Here is an 18,281-nt window from a genome sequence, read left to right as displayed (position 1 = left end):
TAACAGAACACTAAGCAGTTTCTCAGAAAGCTTCTTTCCAGATTTCATCTCAGGGTATTTCCTTCTTCGCCGTAGCCCTCTTTGGGCTTCCAAATATCACTTTGCCAATTCCAAAAGAACTGTATTAACGAAAGGCTTTTTGAGAGGAAAGCTGTAACTCTGTGAGATGATTTCACAGAACACAAAGAAGTTTCTCAGAAAGCTTCTTTCTCTTTGTTATCGGAGGATATTTACTTTGGCCCTATGGTCTTCAATGAGATCCGAAATATCTGTTCTCCGATTCCACAGAAATAAGGCTAGCAAAGAGATCCACGAAATACACATGTAACTCGGTGTGATGAATTAAAAGAACACTAAGCAGTTTCTTAGAAAGCTTCTTTCCAGATTTCATCTGAGGATATTTCCTTTTTCACCATAGCCCTCTATGGGCTTCCAAATATCACTTTGCCAATTCCACAAGAACTGTCTTAGCGAAAGTCTTCTTGAGGAGAAAGCTGTAACTCGGTTAGATGATTTCACAGAACACAAAGAAGTTTCTCAGAAAGCTTCTTTCTCTTTGTTATCGGAGGATATTTCCTTTGGCCCTATAGTCTTCAAAGGATCCGAAATATCTGTTCCCAGATTCCACAGAAATAAGGCTAGCAAAGAGATCCACGAAATACAGAAGTAACTCTGTGAGATGAATTAACAGAACACTAAGCAGTTTCTCAGAAAGCTTCTTTCCAGATTTCATCTGAGGATATTTCCTTTTTCACCATAGCCCTCTATGGGCTTCCAAATATCACTTTGCCAATTCCACAAGAACTGTCTTAGTGAAAGGCTTCTTGAGGGGAAAGCTCTAACTCTGTGAGATGATTTCACAGAACACAAAGAAGTTTCTCAGAAAGCTTCTTTCTCTTTGTTATCGGAGGATACTTCCTTTGGCCCTAGAGTCTTCAAAGGGATCCGAAATATCTGTACTCAGATTCCACAGAAATAAGGCTAGCAAAGAGATCCACGAAATACACATGTAACTCTGTGAGATGAATTAACAGAACACTAAGCAGTTTCTCAGAAAGCTTCTTTCCAGATTTCATCTGAGGATATTTCCTTTTTCACCATAGCCCTCTATGGGCTTCCAAATATCACTTTGCCAATTCCACAAGAACTGTCTTAGCGAAAGGCTTCTTGAGGGGAAAGCTCTAACTCTATGAGATGATTTCACAGAACATAAAGAAGTTTCTCAGAAAGCTTCTTTCTCTTTGTTATTGGAGGATATTTCCTTTAGCCCTATAGTCTTCAAAGGGATCCAAAATATCTGTACTCAGATTCCACAGAAGTAAGGCTAGCAAAGAGATCCACGAAATACACATGTAACTCTTTGAGATGAATTAACAGAACACTAAGCAGTTTCTCAGAAAGCTTCTTTCCAGATTTCATCTGAGGATATTTCCTTTTTCACCATAGCCCTCCATGGGCTTCCAAATATCACTTTGTGAATTCCCCAAGAACTCTCTTAGCGAAAGGCTTCTTAAGGCGTAAGCTGTAACTCTGTGAGATGATTTCACAGAACACAAAGAAGTTTCTCTGAAAGCTTCTTTCTCTTTGTTATCGGAGGATATTTCCTTTGGCCCTATAGTCTTCAAAGGGATCCGAAATATCTGTACTCAGATTCCTCAGAAATAAGGCTAGCAAAGAGATCCACGAAATACACATGTAACTCTGTGAGATGAATTAACTGAACACTAAGCAGTTTCTCAGAAAGCTTCTTTCCAGATTTCATCTGAGGATATTTCCTTTTTCACCATAGCCCTCTATGGGCTTCCTAATATCACTTTGCCAATTCCACAAAAACTCTCTTAGCGAAAGGCTTCTTGAGGGGAAAGCTGTAACTCTGTGAGATGATTTCACAGAACATAAAGAAGTTTCTCAGAAAGCTTCTTTCTCTTTGTTATTGGAGGATATTTCCTTTAGCCCTATAGTCTTCAAAGGGATTCGAAATATCTGTACTCAGATTCCACAGAAATAAGGCTAGCAAAGAGATCCACGAAATACACATGTAACTCTGTGAGATGAATTAACAGAACACTAAGCAGTTTCTCAGAAAGCTTCTTTCCAGATTTCATCTGAGGATATTTCCTTTTTCACCATAGCCCTCCATGGGCTTCCAAATATCACTTTGCGAATTCCCCAAGAACTCTCTTAGCGAAAGGCTTCTTAAGGCGAAAGCTGTAACTCTGTGAGATGATTTCACAGAACACAAAGAAGTTTCTCTGAAAGCTTCTTTCTCTTTGTTATCGGAGGATATTTCCTTTGGCCCTATAGTCTTCAAAGGGATCCGAAATATCTGTACTCAGATTCCTCAGAAATAAGGCTAGCAAAGAGATCCACGAAATACACATGTAACTCTGTGAGATGAATTAACTGAACACTAAGCAGTTTCTCAGAAAGCTTCTTTCCAGATTTCATCTGAGGATATTTCCTTTTGCACCTTAGCCATCTATGGGCTTCCAAATATCACTTTGCGAATTCCACAAGAACTGTCTTATCGAAAGGCTTCTTGAGGGGAAAGCTGTAACTCTGAGAGATGATTTCACAGAACACAAAGAAGTTTCTCAGAAAGCTTCTTTCTCTTTGTTATCGGAGGATAATTCCTTTGGCCCTATAGTCTTCAAAGAGATCCGAAATATCTGTTCTCAGATTCCAAAAAAAAAGGCTAGCAAAGAGATCCATGAAATACACATGTAACCCTGTGAGATGAATTAACAGAACACCAAGCAATTTCTCAGAAAGCTTCTTTCCAGATTTCATCTGAGGATATTTCCTTTTTCACCATAGCCCTCTATGGGCTTCCAAATATCACTTTGCCAATTCCACAAGAACTGTCTTAGCGAAAGGCTTCTTGAGGGGTAAGCTCTAACTCTGTGAGATGATTTCACAGAACACAAAGAAGTTTCTCTGAAAGCTTGTTTCTCTTTGTTATCGGAGGATATTTCCTTTGGCCCTATAGTCTTCAAAGGGATCCGAAATATCTGTATTCAGATTCCACAGAAATAAGGCTAGCAAAGAGGTTCACGAAATACACATGTAAATCTGTGAGATGAGTTATCAGAACACTAAGCGGTTTCTCAGAAAGCTTCTTTCCAGATTTCATCTGAGGATATATCCTTTTTCAAGATAGCCCTCTATGGGCTTCCAAATATCAGTTTGCCAATTCCACAAGAACTGTCTTAGGGAAAGGCTTCTTGAAGGGAAAGCTGTAACTCTGTGAGATGATTTCACAGAACATAAAGAAGTTTCTCAGAAAGCTTCTTTCTCTTTGTTATCGGAGGATATTTCCTTTGGCCCTATAGTCTTCAAAGGATCCGAAATATCTGTTCCCAGATTCCACAGAAATAAGGCTAGCAAAGAGATCCACGAAATACAGATGTAACTCTGTGAGATGAATTAACAGAACACTAAGCAGTTTCTCAGAAAGCTTCTTTCCAGATTTCATCTGAGGATATTTCCTTTTTCACCATAGCCCTCTATGGGCTTCCAAATATCACTTTGCCAATTCCACAAGAACTGTCTTAGCGAAAGGCTTCTTGATGGGGAAGCTCTAACTCTGTGAGATGATTTCACAGAACACAAAGAAGTTTCTCAGAAAGCTTCTTTCTCTTTGTTATCGGAGGATACTTCCTTTGGCCCTAGAGTCTTCAAGGGATCCGAAATATCTGTACTCAGATTCCACAGAAATAAGGCTAGCAAAGAGATCCACGAAATACACATGTAACTCTGTGAGATGAATTAACAGAACACTAAGCAGTTTCTCAGAAAGCTTCTTTCCAGATTTCATCTGAGGATATTTCCTTTTTCACCATAGCCCTCTATGGGCTTCCAAATATCACTTTGCCAATTCCACAAGAACTGTCTTAGCGAAAGGCTTCTTGAGGGGAAAGCTCTAACTCTATGAGATGATTTCACAAACACAAAGAAGTTTCTCAGAAAGCTTCTTTCTCTTTGTTATCGGAGGATATTTCCTTTGGCCCTGTAGTCTTCAAAGGGATCCGAAATATCTGTACTCAGATTCCACAGAAATAAGGCTAGCAAAGAGATCCACGAAATACACATGTAACTCTATGAGATGAATTAACAGAACACTAAGCAGTTTCTCAGAAAGCCTTCTTTCCAGATTTCATCTCAGGATATTTCTTTTTTCACCGTAGCCCTCCATGGGCTTCCAAATATCACTTTGCCAATTCCACAAAAACTGTCTTAGCGAAAGGCTTCTTGAGGGGAAAGCTGTAACTCTGTGAGATGATTTCACAGAACACAAAGAAGTTTCTCAGAAAGCTTCTTTCTCTTTGTTATTGGAGGATATTTCCTTTAGCCCTATAGTCTTCAAAGGGATCCGAAATATCTGTACTCAGATTCCACAGAAATAAGGCTAGCAAAGAGATCCACGAAATACACATGTAACTCTGTGAGATGAATTAACAGAACACTAAGCAGTTTCTCAGAAAGCTTCTTTCCAGATTTCATCTGAGGATATTTCCTTTTTCACCATAGCCCTCCATGGGCTTCCAAATATCACTTTGCGAATTCTCCAAGAACTCTCTTAGCGAAAGGCTTCTTAAGGCGAAAGCTGTAACTCTGTGAGATGATTTCACAGAACACAAAGAAGTTTCTCTGAAAGCTTCTTTCTCTTTGTTATCGGAGGATATTTCCTTTGGCCCTATAGTCTTCAAAGGGATCCGAAATATCTGTACTCAGATTCCTCAGAAATAAGGCTAGCAAAGAGATCCACGAAATACACATGTAACTCTGTGAGATGAATTAACAGAACACTAAGCAGTTTCTCAGAAAGCTTCTTTCCAGATTTCATCTGAGGATATTTCCTTTTTCACCTTAGCCATCTATGGGCTTCCAAATATCACTTTGCGAATTCCACAAGAACTGTCTTAGCGAAAGGCTTCTTGAGGGGAAAGCTGTAACTCTGTGAGATGATTTCACAGAACACAAAGAAGTTTCTCAGAAAGCTTCTTTCTCTTTGTTATCGGAGGATAATTCCTTTGGCCCTATAGTCTTCAAAGAGATCCGAAATATCTGTTCTCAGATTCCAAAAAAAAAGGCTAGCAAAGAGATCCATGAAATACACATGTAACCCTGTGAGATGAATTAACAGAACACCAAGCAATTTCTCAGAAAGCTTCTTTCCAGATTTCATCTGAGGATATTTCCTTTTTCACCATAGCCCTCTATGGGCTTCCAAATATCACTTTGCCAATTCCACAAGAACTGTCTTAGCGAAAGGCTTCTTGAGGGGAAAGCTCTAACTCTGTGAGATGATTTCACAGAACACAAAGAAGTTTCTCTGAAAGCTTCTTTCTCTTTGTTATCGGAGGATATTTCCTTTGGCCCTATAGTGTTCAAAGGGATCCGAAATATCTGTATTCAGATTCCACAGTAATAAGGCTAGCAAAGAGGTTCACGAAATACACATGTAACTCTGTGAGATGAGTTATCAGAACACTAAGCGGTTTCTCAGAAAGCTTCTTTCCAGATTTCATCTGAGGATATATCCATTTTCAAGATAGCCCTCTATGGGCTTCCAAATATCAGTTTGCCAATTCCACAAGAACTGTCTTAGGGAAAGGCTTCTTGAAGGGAAAGCTGTAACTCTGTGAGATGATTTCACAGAACATAAAGAAGTTTCTCAGAAAGCTTCTTTCTCTTTGTTATCGGAGGATATTTCCTTTGGCCCTAGAGTCTCCAATGGGATCCGAAATATCTGTTCTCAGATTCCACAGAAATAAGGCTAGCAAAGAGATCCACGAAATACACATGTAACTCTGTGAGATGAATTAACAGAACACTAAGCAGTTTGTCAGAAAGCTTCTTTCCAGATTTCATCTGAGGATATTTCCCTTTTCTCCATAGCCCTATAAGGGGTTCCAAATATCACTTTGCCAATTCCACAGGAACGGTCTTAGCGAAAGGCTTCTTGAGGGTAAAGCTGTAACTCTGTGAGATGATTTCACAGAACACAAAGAAGGTTCTCAGAAAGCTTCTTTCTCTTTGTTATCGGAGGATATTTCCTTTGGCCCTAGAGTCTTCAAAGGGATCCGAAATATCTGTACTCAGATTCCACAGAAATAAGGCTAGCAAAGAGATCCACGAAATACACATGTAACTCTGTGAGATGAATTAACAGAACACTAAGCAGTTTCTCTGAAAGCTTCTTTCCAGATTTCATCTGAGGATATTTCCTTTTTCACCGTATCCCTCTGTGGGCTTCCAAATATCACTTTGCCAATTCCAAAAGAACTGTCTAAGCGAAAGGCTTCTTGAGGGGAAAGCTGTAACTCTGTGAGATGATTTCACAGAACACAAAGAAGTTTCTCAGAAAGCTTCTTTCTCTTTGTTATCGGAGGATATTTCCTTTGGCCCTATGGTCTTTAAAGGGATCCGAAATATCTGTTCTCTGATTTCACAGAAATAAGGCTAGCAAAGAGATCCACGAAATACACATGTAACTCTGTGAGATGAATTAACAGAACACTAAGCAGTTTCTCAGAAAGCTTCTTTCCAGATTTCATCTGAGGATATTTCCTTTTTCACCATAGCCCTCCATGGGCTTCCAAATATCACTTTGCGAATTCCACAAGAACTGTCTTAGCGAAAGGCTTCATGAGGCGAAAGCTGTAACTCTCTGAGATGATTTCACAGAACACAAAGAAGTTTCTCAGAAAGCTTCTTTCTCTTTTTTATCGTAGGATATTTCCTTTGGCCCTATAGTCTTCAAAGGGATCTGAAATATCTGTAGTCAGATTCCACAGAAATAAGGCTAGCAAAGAGATCCACGAAATACACATGTAACTCAGTGAGATAATTAAAAGAACACTAAGCATTTTCTCAGAAAGCTTGCTTCCAGATTTCATCTGAGTATATTTCCTTTTTCACTGTAGCCCTCTACGGGCTTCCAAATATCACTTTGCCAATTCCACAGGAACTGTCTTAGCGAAAGGCTTCTTGAGGGGAAAGCTGTAACTCTAGTGAGATGATTTTACAGAACACAAAGAAGTTTCTCAGAAAGCCTCTTTCTCTTTGTTATCAGAGGATATTTCCTTTGGCCCTATAGTGATCAATGGGATCCGAAATATCTGTTCTCTGATTCCACAAACGTAAGGCTAGCAAAGAGGTACACGAAATACACATGTAACTCTGTGAGATGAGTTATCAGAACACTAAGCGGTTTCTCAGAAAGCTTCTTTCCAGATTTCATCTGAGGATATATCCTTTTTCAACGTAGCCCTTATGGGCTTCCAAATATCAGTTTGCCAATTCCACAAGAACTGTCTCAGGGAAAGGCTTCTTGTGGGGAAAGCTGTAACTCTGTGAGTTGATTTCACAGAACACAAAGAAGTTTCTCAGAAAGCTTCTTTCTCTATGGTATCGAAGGATATTTCCTTTGCCCTATATTCTTCAATGCGATCCGAAACATCTGTTTTCAGGTTCCACAGAAACAAGGCTAGCAAAGAGATCCACGAAATACACATGTAGCTCTGTGAGACGAATTAACAGAACACTAAGCAGTTTCTCAGAAAGCTTCTTTCCAGATTTCATCTGAGGATATTTCCTTTTTCTCCATCGCTCTCTATGGGCTTCCAAATATCACTTTGCCAATTCCACAAGAACTGTCTTAGCGAAAGGCTTCTTGAGGGGAAAATAAGGCTAGCAAAGAGATCCACGAAATACACATGTAACTCTGTGAGATGAATTAACAGAACTCTAAGCAGTTTCTCGGAAAGCTTCTTTCCAGATTTCATCTGAGGATATTTCCTTTTTCACCATAGCTCTCTATGGGCTTCCCTATATCACTTTGCCAATTCCACAAGAACTGTCTTAGCGAAAGTCTTCTTGAGGAGAAAGCTGTAACTCTGTGAGATGATTTCACAGAACACAAAGAAGTTTCTCAGAAAGCTTCTGTCTCTTTGTTATCAGAGGATATTTCCTTTGGCCCTATAGTCTTCAAAGGATCCGAAATATCTGTTCTCAGATTCCACAGAAATAAGGCTAGCAAAGAGAACCACGAAATACACATGTAACTCTGTGAGATGAATTAACAGAACACTAAGCAGTTTCTCAGAAAGCTTCTTTCCAGATTTCCTCTGAGGATATTTCCTTTTTCACCATAGCCCTCTATGGGCTTCCAAATATCACTTTGCCAATTCCACAAGAACTGTCTTACCGAAAGGCTTCTTGAGGGAAAAGCTCTAACTCTGTGAGATGATTTCACAGAACACAAAGAAGTTTCTCAAAAAGCTTCTTTCTCTTTGTTATCGGAGGATATTTCCTTTGGCCCTGTAGTCTTCAAAGGGATCCGAAATATCTGTACTCAGATTCCACAGAAATAAGGCTAGCAAAGAGATCCACGAAATACACATGTAACTCTATGAGATCAATTAACAGAACACTAAGCAGTTTCTCAGAAAGCTTCTTTCCAGATTTCATCTCAGGATATTTCTTTTTTCACCGTAGCCCTCCATGGGCTTCCAAATATCACTTTGCCAATTCCACAAGAACTGTCTTAGCGAAAGGCTTCTTGAGGGGAAAGCTGTAACTCTGTGAGATGATTTCACAGAACACCAAGAAGTTTCTCAGAACGCTTCTTTGTCTTTGTTATTGGAGGATATTTCCTTTAGCCCTATAGTCTTCAAAGGGATCCGAAATATCTGTACTCAGAATCCACAGAAATAAGGCTAGCAAAGAGATCCACGAAATACACATGTAATTCTGTGAGATGAATTAACAGAACACTAAGCAGTTTCTCAGAAATCTTCTTTCCAGATTTCATCTGAGGATATTTCCTTTTTCACCATAGCCCTCCATGGGCTTCCAAATATCACTTTGCGAATTCCCCAAGAACTGTCTTAGCGAAAGGCTTCTTGAGGGGAATGCTGTAACTCTGTGAGATGATTTCACAGAACACAAAGAAGTTTCTCTGAAAGCTTCTTTCTCTTTGTTATCGGAGGATATTTCCTTTGGCCCTATAGTCTTCAAAGGGATCCGAAATATCTGTACTCAGATTCCTCAGAAATAAGGCTAGCAAAGATATCCACGAAATACACATGTAACTCTGTGAGATGAATTAACAGAACACTAAGCAGTTTCTCAGAAAGCTTCTTTCCAGATTTCATCTGAGGATATTTCCTTTTTCACCTTAGCCATGTATGGGCTTCCAAATATCCCTTTGCGAATTCCACAAGAACTGTCTTAGCGAAAGGCTTCTTGAGAGGAAAGCTGTAACTCTGTGAGATGATTTCACAGAACACAAAGAAGTTTCTCAGAAAGCTTCTTTCTCTTTGTTATCGGAGGATATTTCCTTTGGCCCTATAGTCTTCAAAGAGATCCGAAATATCTGTTCTCAGATTCCAAAAAAAAAAGTCTAGCAAAGAGATCCATGAAATACACATGTAACCCTGTGAGATGAATTAACAGAACACTAAGCAATTTCTCAGAAAGCTTCTTTCCAGATTTCATCTGAGGATATTTCCTTTTTCACCATAGCCCTCTATGGGCTTCCAAATATCACTTTGCCAATTGCACAAGAACTGTCTTAGCGAAAGGCTTCTTGAGGGGAAAGCTGTAACTCTGTGAGATGATTTCACAGAACACAAAGAGGTGTCTCAGAAAGCTTCTTTCTCTTTCTTATCGGAGGATATTTCCTTTGGACCTATAGTCTTCAAAGGGATCCGAAATATCTGTTCTCAGATTCCACAGAAATAAGGCTGGCAAAGAGATCCAAGAAATACACATGTAACTCTGCGAGATGAATTAACAGAAAACTAAACAGTTTTCAGAAAGCTTCTTTCCAGATTTCATCTGAGGATATATCCTTTTTCAACATAGCCCTTATGGGCTTCCAAATATCAGTTTGCCAATTCCACAAGAACTGTCTTAGGGAAAGGCTTCTTGAGGGGAAAGCTGTAACTCTGTGAGTTGATTTCACAGAACACAAAGAAGTTTCTCAGAAAGCTTCTTTCTCTATGGTATCGAAGGATATTTCCTTTGCCCTATATTCTTCAATGCGATCCGAAACATCTGTTTTCAGGTTCCACAGAAACAAGGCTAGCAAAGAGATCCACGAAATACACATGTAGCTCTGTGAGACGAATTAACAGAACACTAAGCAGTTTCTCAGAAAGCTTCTTTCCAGATTTCATCTGAGGATATTTCCTTTTTCTCCGTCGCTCTCTATGGGCTTCCAAATATCACTTTGCCAATTCCACAAGAACTGTCTTAGCGAAAGGCTTCTTGAGGGGAAAATAAGGCTAGCAAAGAGATCCACGAAATACACATGTAACTCTGTGAGATGAATTAACAGAACACTAAGCAGTCTCTCAGAAACCTCTTTCCAGATTTCATCTGAGGATATTTCCTTTTTCACCATAGCCCTCTAAGGGATTCCAAATATCACTTTGCCAATTCCACAGGAACTGCCTTAGTGAAAGTCTTCTTGAGGGGAAACCTGTAACTCTGTGAGATGATTTCACAGAACACAAAGAAGTTTCTCAGAAAGCTTCTTTCTTTTTGTTATCGGAGGATATTTCCTTTGGCCCTATAGTCCTCAAAGGGATCCGATATATCTGTCCTCAGATTCCACAGAAATAAGGCTAGCAAAGAGATCCAGGAAATACACATGTAACACTGTGAGATGAATTAACAGAACACTAAGCAGTTTCTCAGAAAGCTTCCTTCCAGATTTCATCTGAGGATATTTCCTTTTTCACCATAGCCCTCTAAGGGCTTCCAAATATCACTTTGCCAATTCCACAGGAACTGTCTTAGCGAAAGCCTTCTTGAGGGAAAAGCTGTAACTCTGAGAGATGATTTCACAGAACACAAAGTAGTTTCTCAGAAAGCTTCTTTCTCTTTGTTATCGGAGGATATTTCCTTTGCCCTATAGTCTTCAAAGCGATCCGAAACATCTGTTTTCAGGTTCAACAGAAATAAGGCTAGCAAAGAGATCCACGAAATACACATGTAACTCTGTGAGATGAATTAACAGAACGCTAAGCAGTTTCTCAGAAAGCTTCTTTCCAGATTTCATCTGAGGATATTTCCTTTTTCACCATAGCCCTCTATGGGCTTCCAATTATCTCTTTGACAATTCCACAAGAACTGTCTTAGCGAAAGGCTTCTTGAGGGGAAAGCTGTAACTCTGTGAGATGATTTCACTGAACACAGAGAAGTTTCTCAGAAAGCTTCTTTCTCTTTGTTATCGGAGGATATTTCCTTTGGCCCTAGAGTCTTCAAAGGGATGCGAAATATCTGTTCTCAGATACCTCAGAAATAAGGCTAGAAAACAGATCCACGAAATACACATGTAACTCTGTGCGATGAATTAACAGAACACTAAGCAGTTTCTCAGAAAGCTTCTTTCCATATTTCATCTGAGGATATTTCCTTTTTCACCATAGGCCTCTACTGGCTTCCAAATACCACTTTGCGAATTCCACAAGAACTGTCTTAGCGAAAGGCTTCTTGAGGGGAATGCTGTTACTCTGTGAGATGATATCACAGAACACAAAGAAGTTTCTCAAAAAGCTTCTTTCTCTTTGTTATCGGAGGATATTTCCTTTGGCCCTATAGTCTTCAAAGGGATCCGAAATATCTGTACTCAGATTCCACAGAAATAAGGCTAGCAAAGAGATCCACGAAATACACATGTAACTCTGTGAGATGAATTAACAGAACACTAAGCAGTTTCTCAGAAGGCTTCTTTCCAGATTTCATCTCAGGAGATTTCCTTTTTCACCATAGCCCTCTATGGCCTTCCAAATATCACTTTGCCAATTCCACAAGAACTGTCTTAGCAAAAGGCTTCTTGAGGGGAAAGCTGTAACTCTGTGAGGTGATTTCACAGAACACAAAGAAGTTTCTCAGAAATGTTCTTTCTCTTTGTTATCGGAGGATATTTCCTTTGTCCCTAGAGTCTTCAAAGGGATCCGAAATATCTGTTCTCAGATTCCTCAGAAATAAGACTAGTAAATAGATCCACGAAACACAGATGTAAGTCTGTGAGATGAATTAACAGAACACTAAGCAGTTTCTCAGAAAGCTTCTTTCCAAATTTCATCTGAGGATATTTCCTTTTTCACCATAGCCCTCTATGGGCTTCCAAATATCAGTTTGCCAATTCCACAAGAACTGTCTTAGCGAAAGGCTTCTTGAGTTGAAAGCTGTAACTCTGTGAGATGATTTCACAGAACACAAAGAAGTTTCCAAGAAAGCTTCTTTCTCTTTGTTATCGGAGGATATTTCCTTTGGCCCTAGAGTCTTCAAAGGGATCCGAAATATCTGTTCTCAGATTCCTGAGAAATAAGGCTAGCAAAGAGATGCACGAAATACAGAAGTAACTCCGTGAGATGAATTAACAGAACACTAAGCAGTTTTTCAGAAAGCTTCTTTCCCGATTTCATCTGAGGATATTTCCTTTTTCACCGTAGCCCACTATGGGCTTCCAAATATCACTTTGCCAATTCCACAAGAACTGTCTTAGCGAAAGTCTTCTTGAGGGGAAAGCTGTAACTCTGTGAGATGATTTCACAGAACACAAAGAAGTTTCTCAGAAAGCCTCTTTCTCTTTTTCATCGGAGGATATTTCCTTTGGCCCTATAGACTTCAATGGGATCCGAAATATCTGTTCTCTGATTCCACAGAAAAAAGGCTAGCAAAGAGGTACACGACATACACATGTAACTCTGTGAGATGAGTTATCAGAACACTAAGCAGTTTCTCAGAAAGCTTCTTTCCAGATTTCATCTGAGGATATATCCTTTTTCAAGATAGCCCTCTAAGGGGTTCCAAATATCACTTTGCCAATTCCACAAGAACTGTCTTAGCGAAAGGCTTCTTGAGGGGAAAGCTGCATCTCTGTGAGATGATTTCACAGAACACAAAGAAATTTCTCAGAAAGCTTCTTTCTGTTTGTTATCGGAGGATATTTCCTTTGGCCCTATATTGTTCAATGGGATCCGAAATATCTGTTCTCAGATTCCACAGAAATAAGGCTAGCAAAGAGATCCACGAAATACACATGTAACTCTCTGAGAAGAATTAACAGAACACTAAGCAGTTTCTCAGAAAGCTTCTTTCCAGATTTCATCTGAGGATATTTCCTTTTTCACCATAGCCCTCTATGAGCTTCCAAATGTCACTTTGCCAATTCCACAAGAACTGTCTTAGCGAAAGGCTTCATGAGGGGAAAGCTCTAACTCTGTGAGATGATTTCACAGAACACAAAGAAGTTTCTCAGAAAGCTTCTTTCTCTTTGTTATCGGAGGATATTTCCTTTGGCCCTATGGTCTTCAAAGGGATTCGAAATATCTGTACTCAGATTCCACAGAAATAAGGCTAGCAAAGAGATCCACGAAATACACATGTAACTCTGTGAGATGAATTAACAGAACACTAAGCAGTTTCTCAGAAAGCTTCTTTCCAGATTTCATCTGAGGATATTTCCTTTTTCACCGTAGCCCTCTTTGGGCTTCCAAATATCACTTTGCCAATTCCAAAAGAACTGTATTAGCGAAAGGCTTTTTGAGAGGAAAGCTGTAACTCTGAGATGATTTCACAGAACACAAAGAAGTTTCTCAGAAAGCTTCTTTCTCTTTGTTATCGGAGGATATTTCCTTTGGCCCTATGGTCTTCAATGAGATCCGAAATATCTGTTCTCCGATTCCACAGAAGTAAGGCTAGCAAAGAGATCCACGAAATACACATGTAATTCTGTGAGATGAATTAACAGAACACTAAGCAGTTTCTCAGAAAGTTTCCTTCTAGATTTCAACTGAGGATATTTCCTTTTTCACCGTAGCCCACTAAGGGTTTCCAAATGTCAGTTTGCCAATTCCACAGGAACTGTCTTAGCGAAAGGCTTCTTGAGGGGAAAGCTGTAACTCTGTGAGATGATTTCACAGAACACAAAGAAGTTTCTCAGAAAGCCTCTTTCTCTTTGTTATCAGAGGATATTTCCTTTGGCCCTATAGTCTTCAATGGGATCTGAAATATCTGTTCTCTGATTCCACAGAAATAAGGCTAGCAAAGAGGTATACGAAATACACATGTAACTCTGTGAGATGAGTTATCAGTACACTAAGCAGTTTCTCAGAAAGCTTCTTTCCAGATTTCATCTGAGGATATATCCTTTTTCAAGATAGCCCTCTATGGGCTTCCAAATATCACTTTGCCAATTCCACAAAACTGTCTTAGGGAAAGGCTTCTTGAGGGGAATGCTGTAACTCTGTGAGATGATTTCACAGAACACAAAGAAGTTTCTCAGAAAGCTTCTTTCTCTTTGTTATCGGAGGATATTTCCTTTGGCCCTATAGTCTCCAATGGGATCCGAAATATCTGTTCTCAGATTCCACAGAAATAAGGCTAGCAAATAGATCCACGAAATACACATGTATTTCTGTGAGATGATTTAACAGAACACTAAGCAGTTTCTCAGAAAGCTTCTTTCCAGATTTCATCTGAGGATATTTCCTTTTTCACCATAGCCCTCTAAGGGCTTCCAAATATCACTTTGCCAATTCCACAAGAACGGTCTTAGCGAAAGGCTTCTTGAGGGGAAAGCTGTAACTCTGTGAGATGATTTCACAGAACACAAAGAAATTTCTCAGAAAGCTTCTTTCTCTTTGTTATCGGAGGATATTTCCTTTGGCCCTTTAGTCTTCAAAGGGATCCGAAATATCTGTTCTCAGATTCCACAGAAATAAGGCTAGCAAAGAGACCCACGAAATACACATGTAACTCTGTGAGATGAATTAACAGAACACTAAGCAGTTTCTAAGAAAGCTTCTTTCCAGATTTCATCTCACGGTATTTCCTTCTTCGCCGTAGCCCTCTTTGGGCTTCCAAATATCACTTTGCCAATTCCAAAAGAACTGTATTAACGAAAGGCTTTTTGAGCGGAAAGCTGTAACTCTGTGAGATGATTTCACACAACACAAAGAAGTTTTTCAGAAAGCTTCTTTCTCTTTGTTATCGGAGGATATTTACTTTGGCCCTATGGTCTTCAATGAGATCCGAAATATCTGTTCTCCGATTCCACAGAAATAAGGCTAGCAAAGAGATCCACGAAATACACATGTAACTCGGTGTGATGAATTAAAAAACTCTAAGCAGTTTCTTAGAAAGCTTCTTTCCAGATTTCATCTGAGGATATTTCCTTTTTCACCATAGCCCTCTATGGGCTTCCAAATATCACTTTGCGAATTCCACAAGAACTGTCTTAGCGAAAGGCTTCTTGAGGGGAAAGCTGTAACTCTGTGAGATGATTTCACAGAACACAAAGAAGTTTCTCAGAAAGCTTCTTTTTCTTTGTTATCGGAGGATATTTCCTTTGGCCCTATAGTCTTCAAAGGGATCCGAAATATCTGTTCTCAGATTCCACAGAAATAAGGCTAGCAAAGAGATCCACGAAATACACATGTAACTCTGTGAGATGAATTAACAGAACACTAAGCAGTTTCTCAGAAAGCTTCTTTCCAGATTTCATCTGAGGATATTTCCTTTTTCACCATAGCCCTCTATGGGCTTCCAAATATCACTTTGCCAATTCCACAAGAACTGTCTTACCGAAAGGCTTCTAGGGGAAAGCTCTAACTCTGTGAGATGATTTCACAGAACACAAAGAAGTTTCTCAGAAAGCTTCTTTCTCTTTGTTATCGGAGGATACTTCCTTTGGCCCTAGAGTCTTCAAAGGGATCCGAAATATCTGTACTCAGATTCCACAGAAATAAGGCTAGCAAAGAGATCCACGAAATACACATGTAACTGTGTGAGATGAATTAACAGAACACTAAGCAGTTTCTCAGAAAGCTTCTTTCCAGATTTCATCTGAGGATATTTCCTTTTTCACCATAGCCCTCCATGGGCTTCCAAATATCACTTTGCGAATTCCCCAAGAACTCTCTTAGCGAAAGGCTTCTTAAGGCGAAAGCTGTAACTCTGTGAGATGATTTCACAGAACACAAAGAAGTTTCTCTGAAAGCTTCTTTCTCTTTTTTATGGGAGGATATTTCCTTTGGCCCTATAGTCTTCAAAGGGATCCGAAATATCTGTACTCAGATTCCTCAGAAATAAGGCTAGCAAAGAGATCAACGAAATACACATGTAACTCTGTGAGATGAATTAACAGAACACTAAGCAGTTTCTCAGAAAGCTTCTTTCCAGATTTAATCTGAGGATATTTCCTTTTTCACCTTAGCCATCTATGGGCTTCCAAATATCACTTTGCGAATTTCACAAGAACTGTCTTAGCGAAAGGCTTCTTGAGGGGAAACTGTAACTCTGTGAGATGATTTCACAGAACACAAAGAAGTTTCTCAGAAAGCTTCTTTCTCTTTGTTATCGGAGGATAATTCCTTTAGCCCTACAGTCTTCAAAGAGATCCGAAATATCTGTTCTCAGATTCCAAAAAAAAAGGCTAGCAAAGAGATCCATGAAATACACATGTAACCCTGTGAGATGAATTAACAGAACACTAAGCAATTTCTCAGAAAGCTTCTTTCCAGATTTCATCTGAGGATATTTCCTTTTTCAACATAGCCCTCTATGGGCTTCCAAATATCACTTTGCCAATTCCACAAGAACTGTCTTAGCGAAAGGCTTCTTGAGGGGAAAGCTCTAACTCTGTGAGATGATTTCACAGAACACAAAGAAGTTTCTCAGAAAGCTTCTTTCTCTTTGTTATCGGAGGATATTTCCTTTGGCCCTAGAGTCTTCATAGGGATCCGAAATATCTGTACTCAGATTCCACAGAAATAAGGCTAGCAAAGAGATCCACGAAATACACATGTAACGCTGTGAGATGATTTCACAGAACACAAAGAAGGTTCTCAGAAAGCTTCTACCTCTTTGTTATCGGAGGATATTTCCTTTGGCCCTATGGTCTTCAAAGGGATCCGAAATATCTGTTCTCCGATTCCACAGAAATAAGTCTAGCAAAGAGATCCACGAAATACACATGTAACTCTGTGAGATGAATTAACAGAACACTAAGCAGTTTCTCAGAAAGCTTCTTTTCAGATTTCATCTGAGGATATTTCCTTTTTCACCGTAGCCCTCTATGGGCTTCCAAATATCACTTTGCGAATTCCACAAGAACTGTCTTTGCGAAAGGCTTCTTGAGGGGAAAATAAGGCTAGCAAAGAGATCCACGAAATACACATGTAACTCTGTGAGATGAATTAACAGAACTCTAAGCAGTTTCTCGGAAAGCTTCTTTCCAGATTTCATCTGAGGATATTTCCTTTTTCACCATAGCCCTCTATGGGCTTCCCTATATCACTTTGCCAATTCCACAAGAACTGTCTTAGCGAAAGTCTTCTTGAGGAGAAAGCTGTAACTCTGTGAGTTGATTTCACAGAACACAAAGAAGTTTCTCAGAAAGCTTCTTTCTCTTTGTTATCGGAGGATATTTCCTTTGCCCTATAGTCTTCAATGCGGTCCGAAACATCTGTTTTCAGGTTCAACAGAAATAAGGCTAGCAAAGAGATCCACGAAATACACATGTAACTCTGTGAGATTAATTAAGGGAACACTAAACAGTTTCTCAGAAAGCTGCTTTCCAGATTTCATCTGAGGATATTTCCTTTTTCACCATAGCCCTCTATGGGCTTCCCAATATCACTTTGCCTATTCCAAAAGAACTGTCTTAGAGAAAGGCTTCTTGAGGGGAAAGCTGTAACTGTGTGAGATGATATCACAGAACACAAAGAAGTTTCTCAGAAAGCTTCTATCTCTTTGTTATCGGAGGATATTTTCTTTGGCCCTATAGTCTTCTAAGAGATCCCAAATATCTGTACTCACATTCCAAAGAAATAAGGCTAGCAAAGAGATCCACGAAATACACATGTAACTCTGTGAGATGAATTAACAGAACACTAAGCAGTCTCTCAGAAACCTCTTTCCAGATTTCATCTGAGGATATTTCCTTTTTCACCATAGCCCTCTAAGGGATTCCAAATATCACTTTGCCAATTCCACAGGAACTGCCTTAGTGAAAGTCTTCTTGAGGGGAAACCTGTAACTCTGTGAGATGATTTCACAGAACACAAAGAAGTTTCTCAGAAAGCTTCTTTCTTTTTGTTATCGGAGGATATTTCCTTTGGCCCTATAGTCTTCAAAGGGATCCGATATATCTGTCCTCAGATTCCACAGAAATAAGGCTAGCAAAGAGATCCAGGAAATACACATGTAACACTGTGAGATGAATTAACAGAACACTAAGCAGTTTCTCAGAAAGC

Source organism: Macaca mulatta, chromosome 9, assembly GCF_049350105.2.
Source record: "Macaca mulatta isolate MMU2019108-1 chromosome 9, T2T-MMU8v2.0, whole genome shotgun sequence".
NCBI classification, from domain to species: Eukaryota; Metazoa; Chordata; class Mammalia; order Primates; family Cercopithecidae; genus Macaca; species Macaca mulatta.
Note: the sequence above shows the minus strand (reverse complement) of the source record.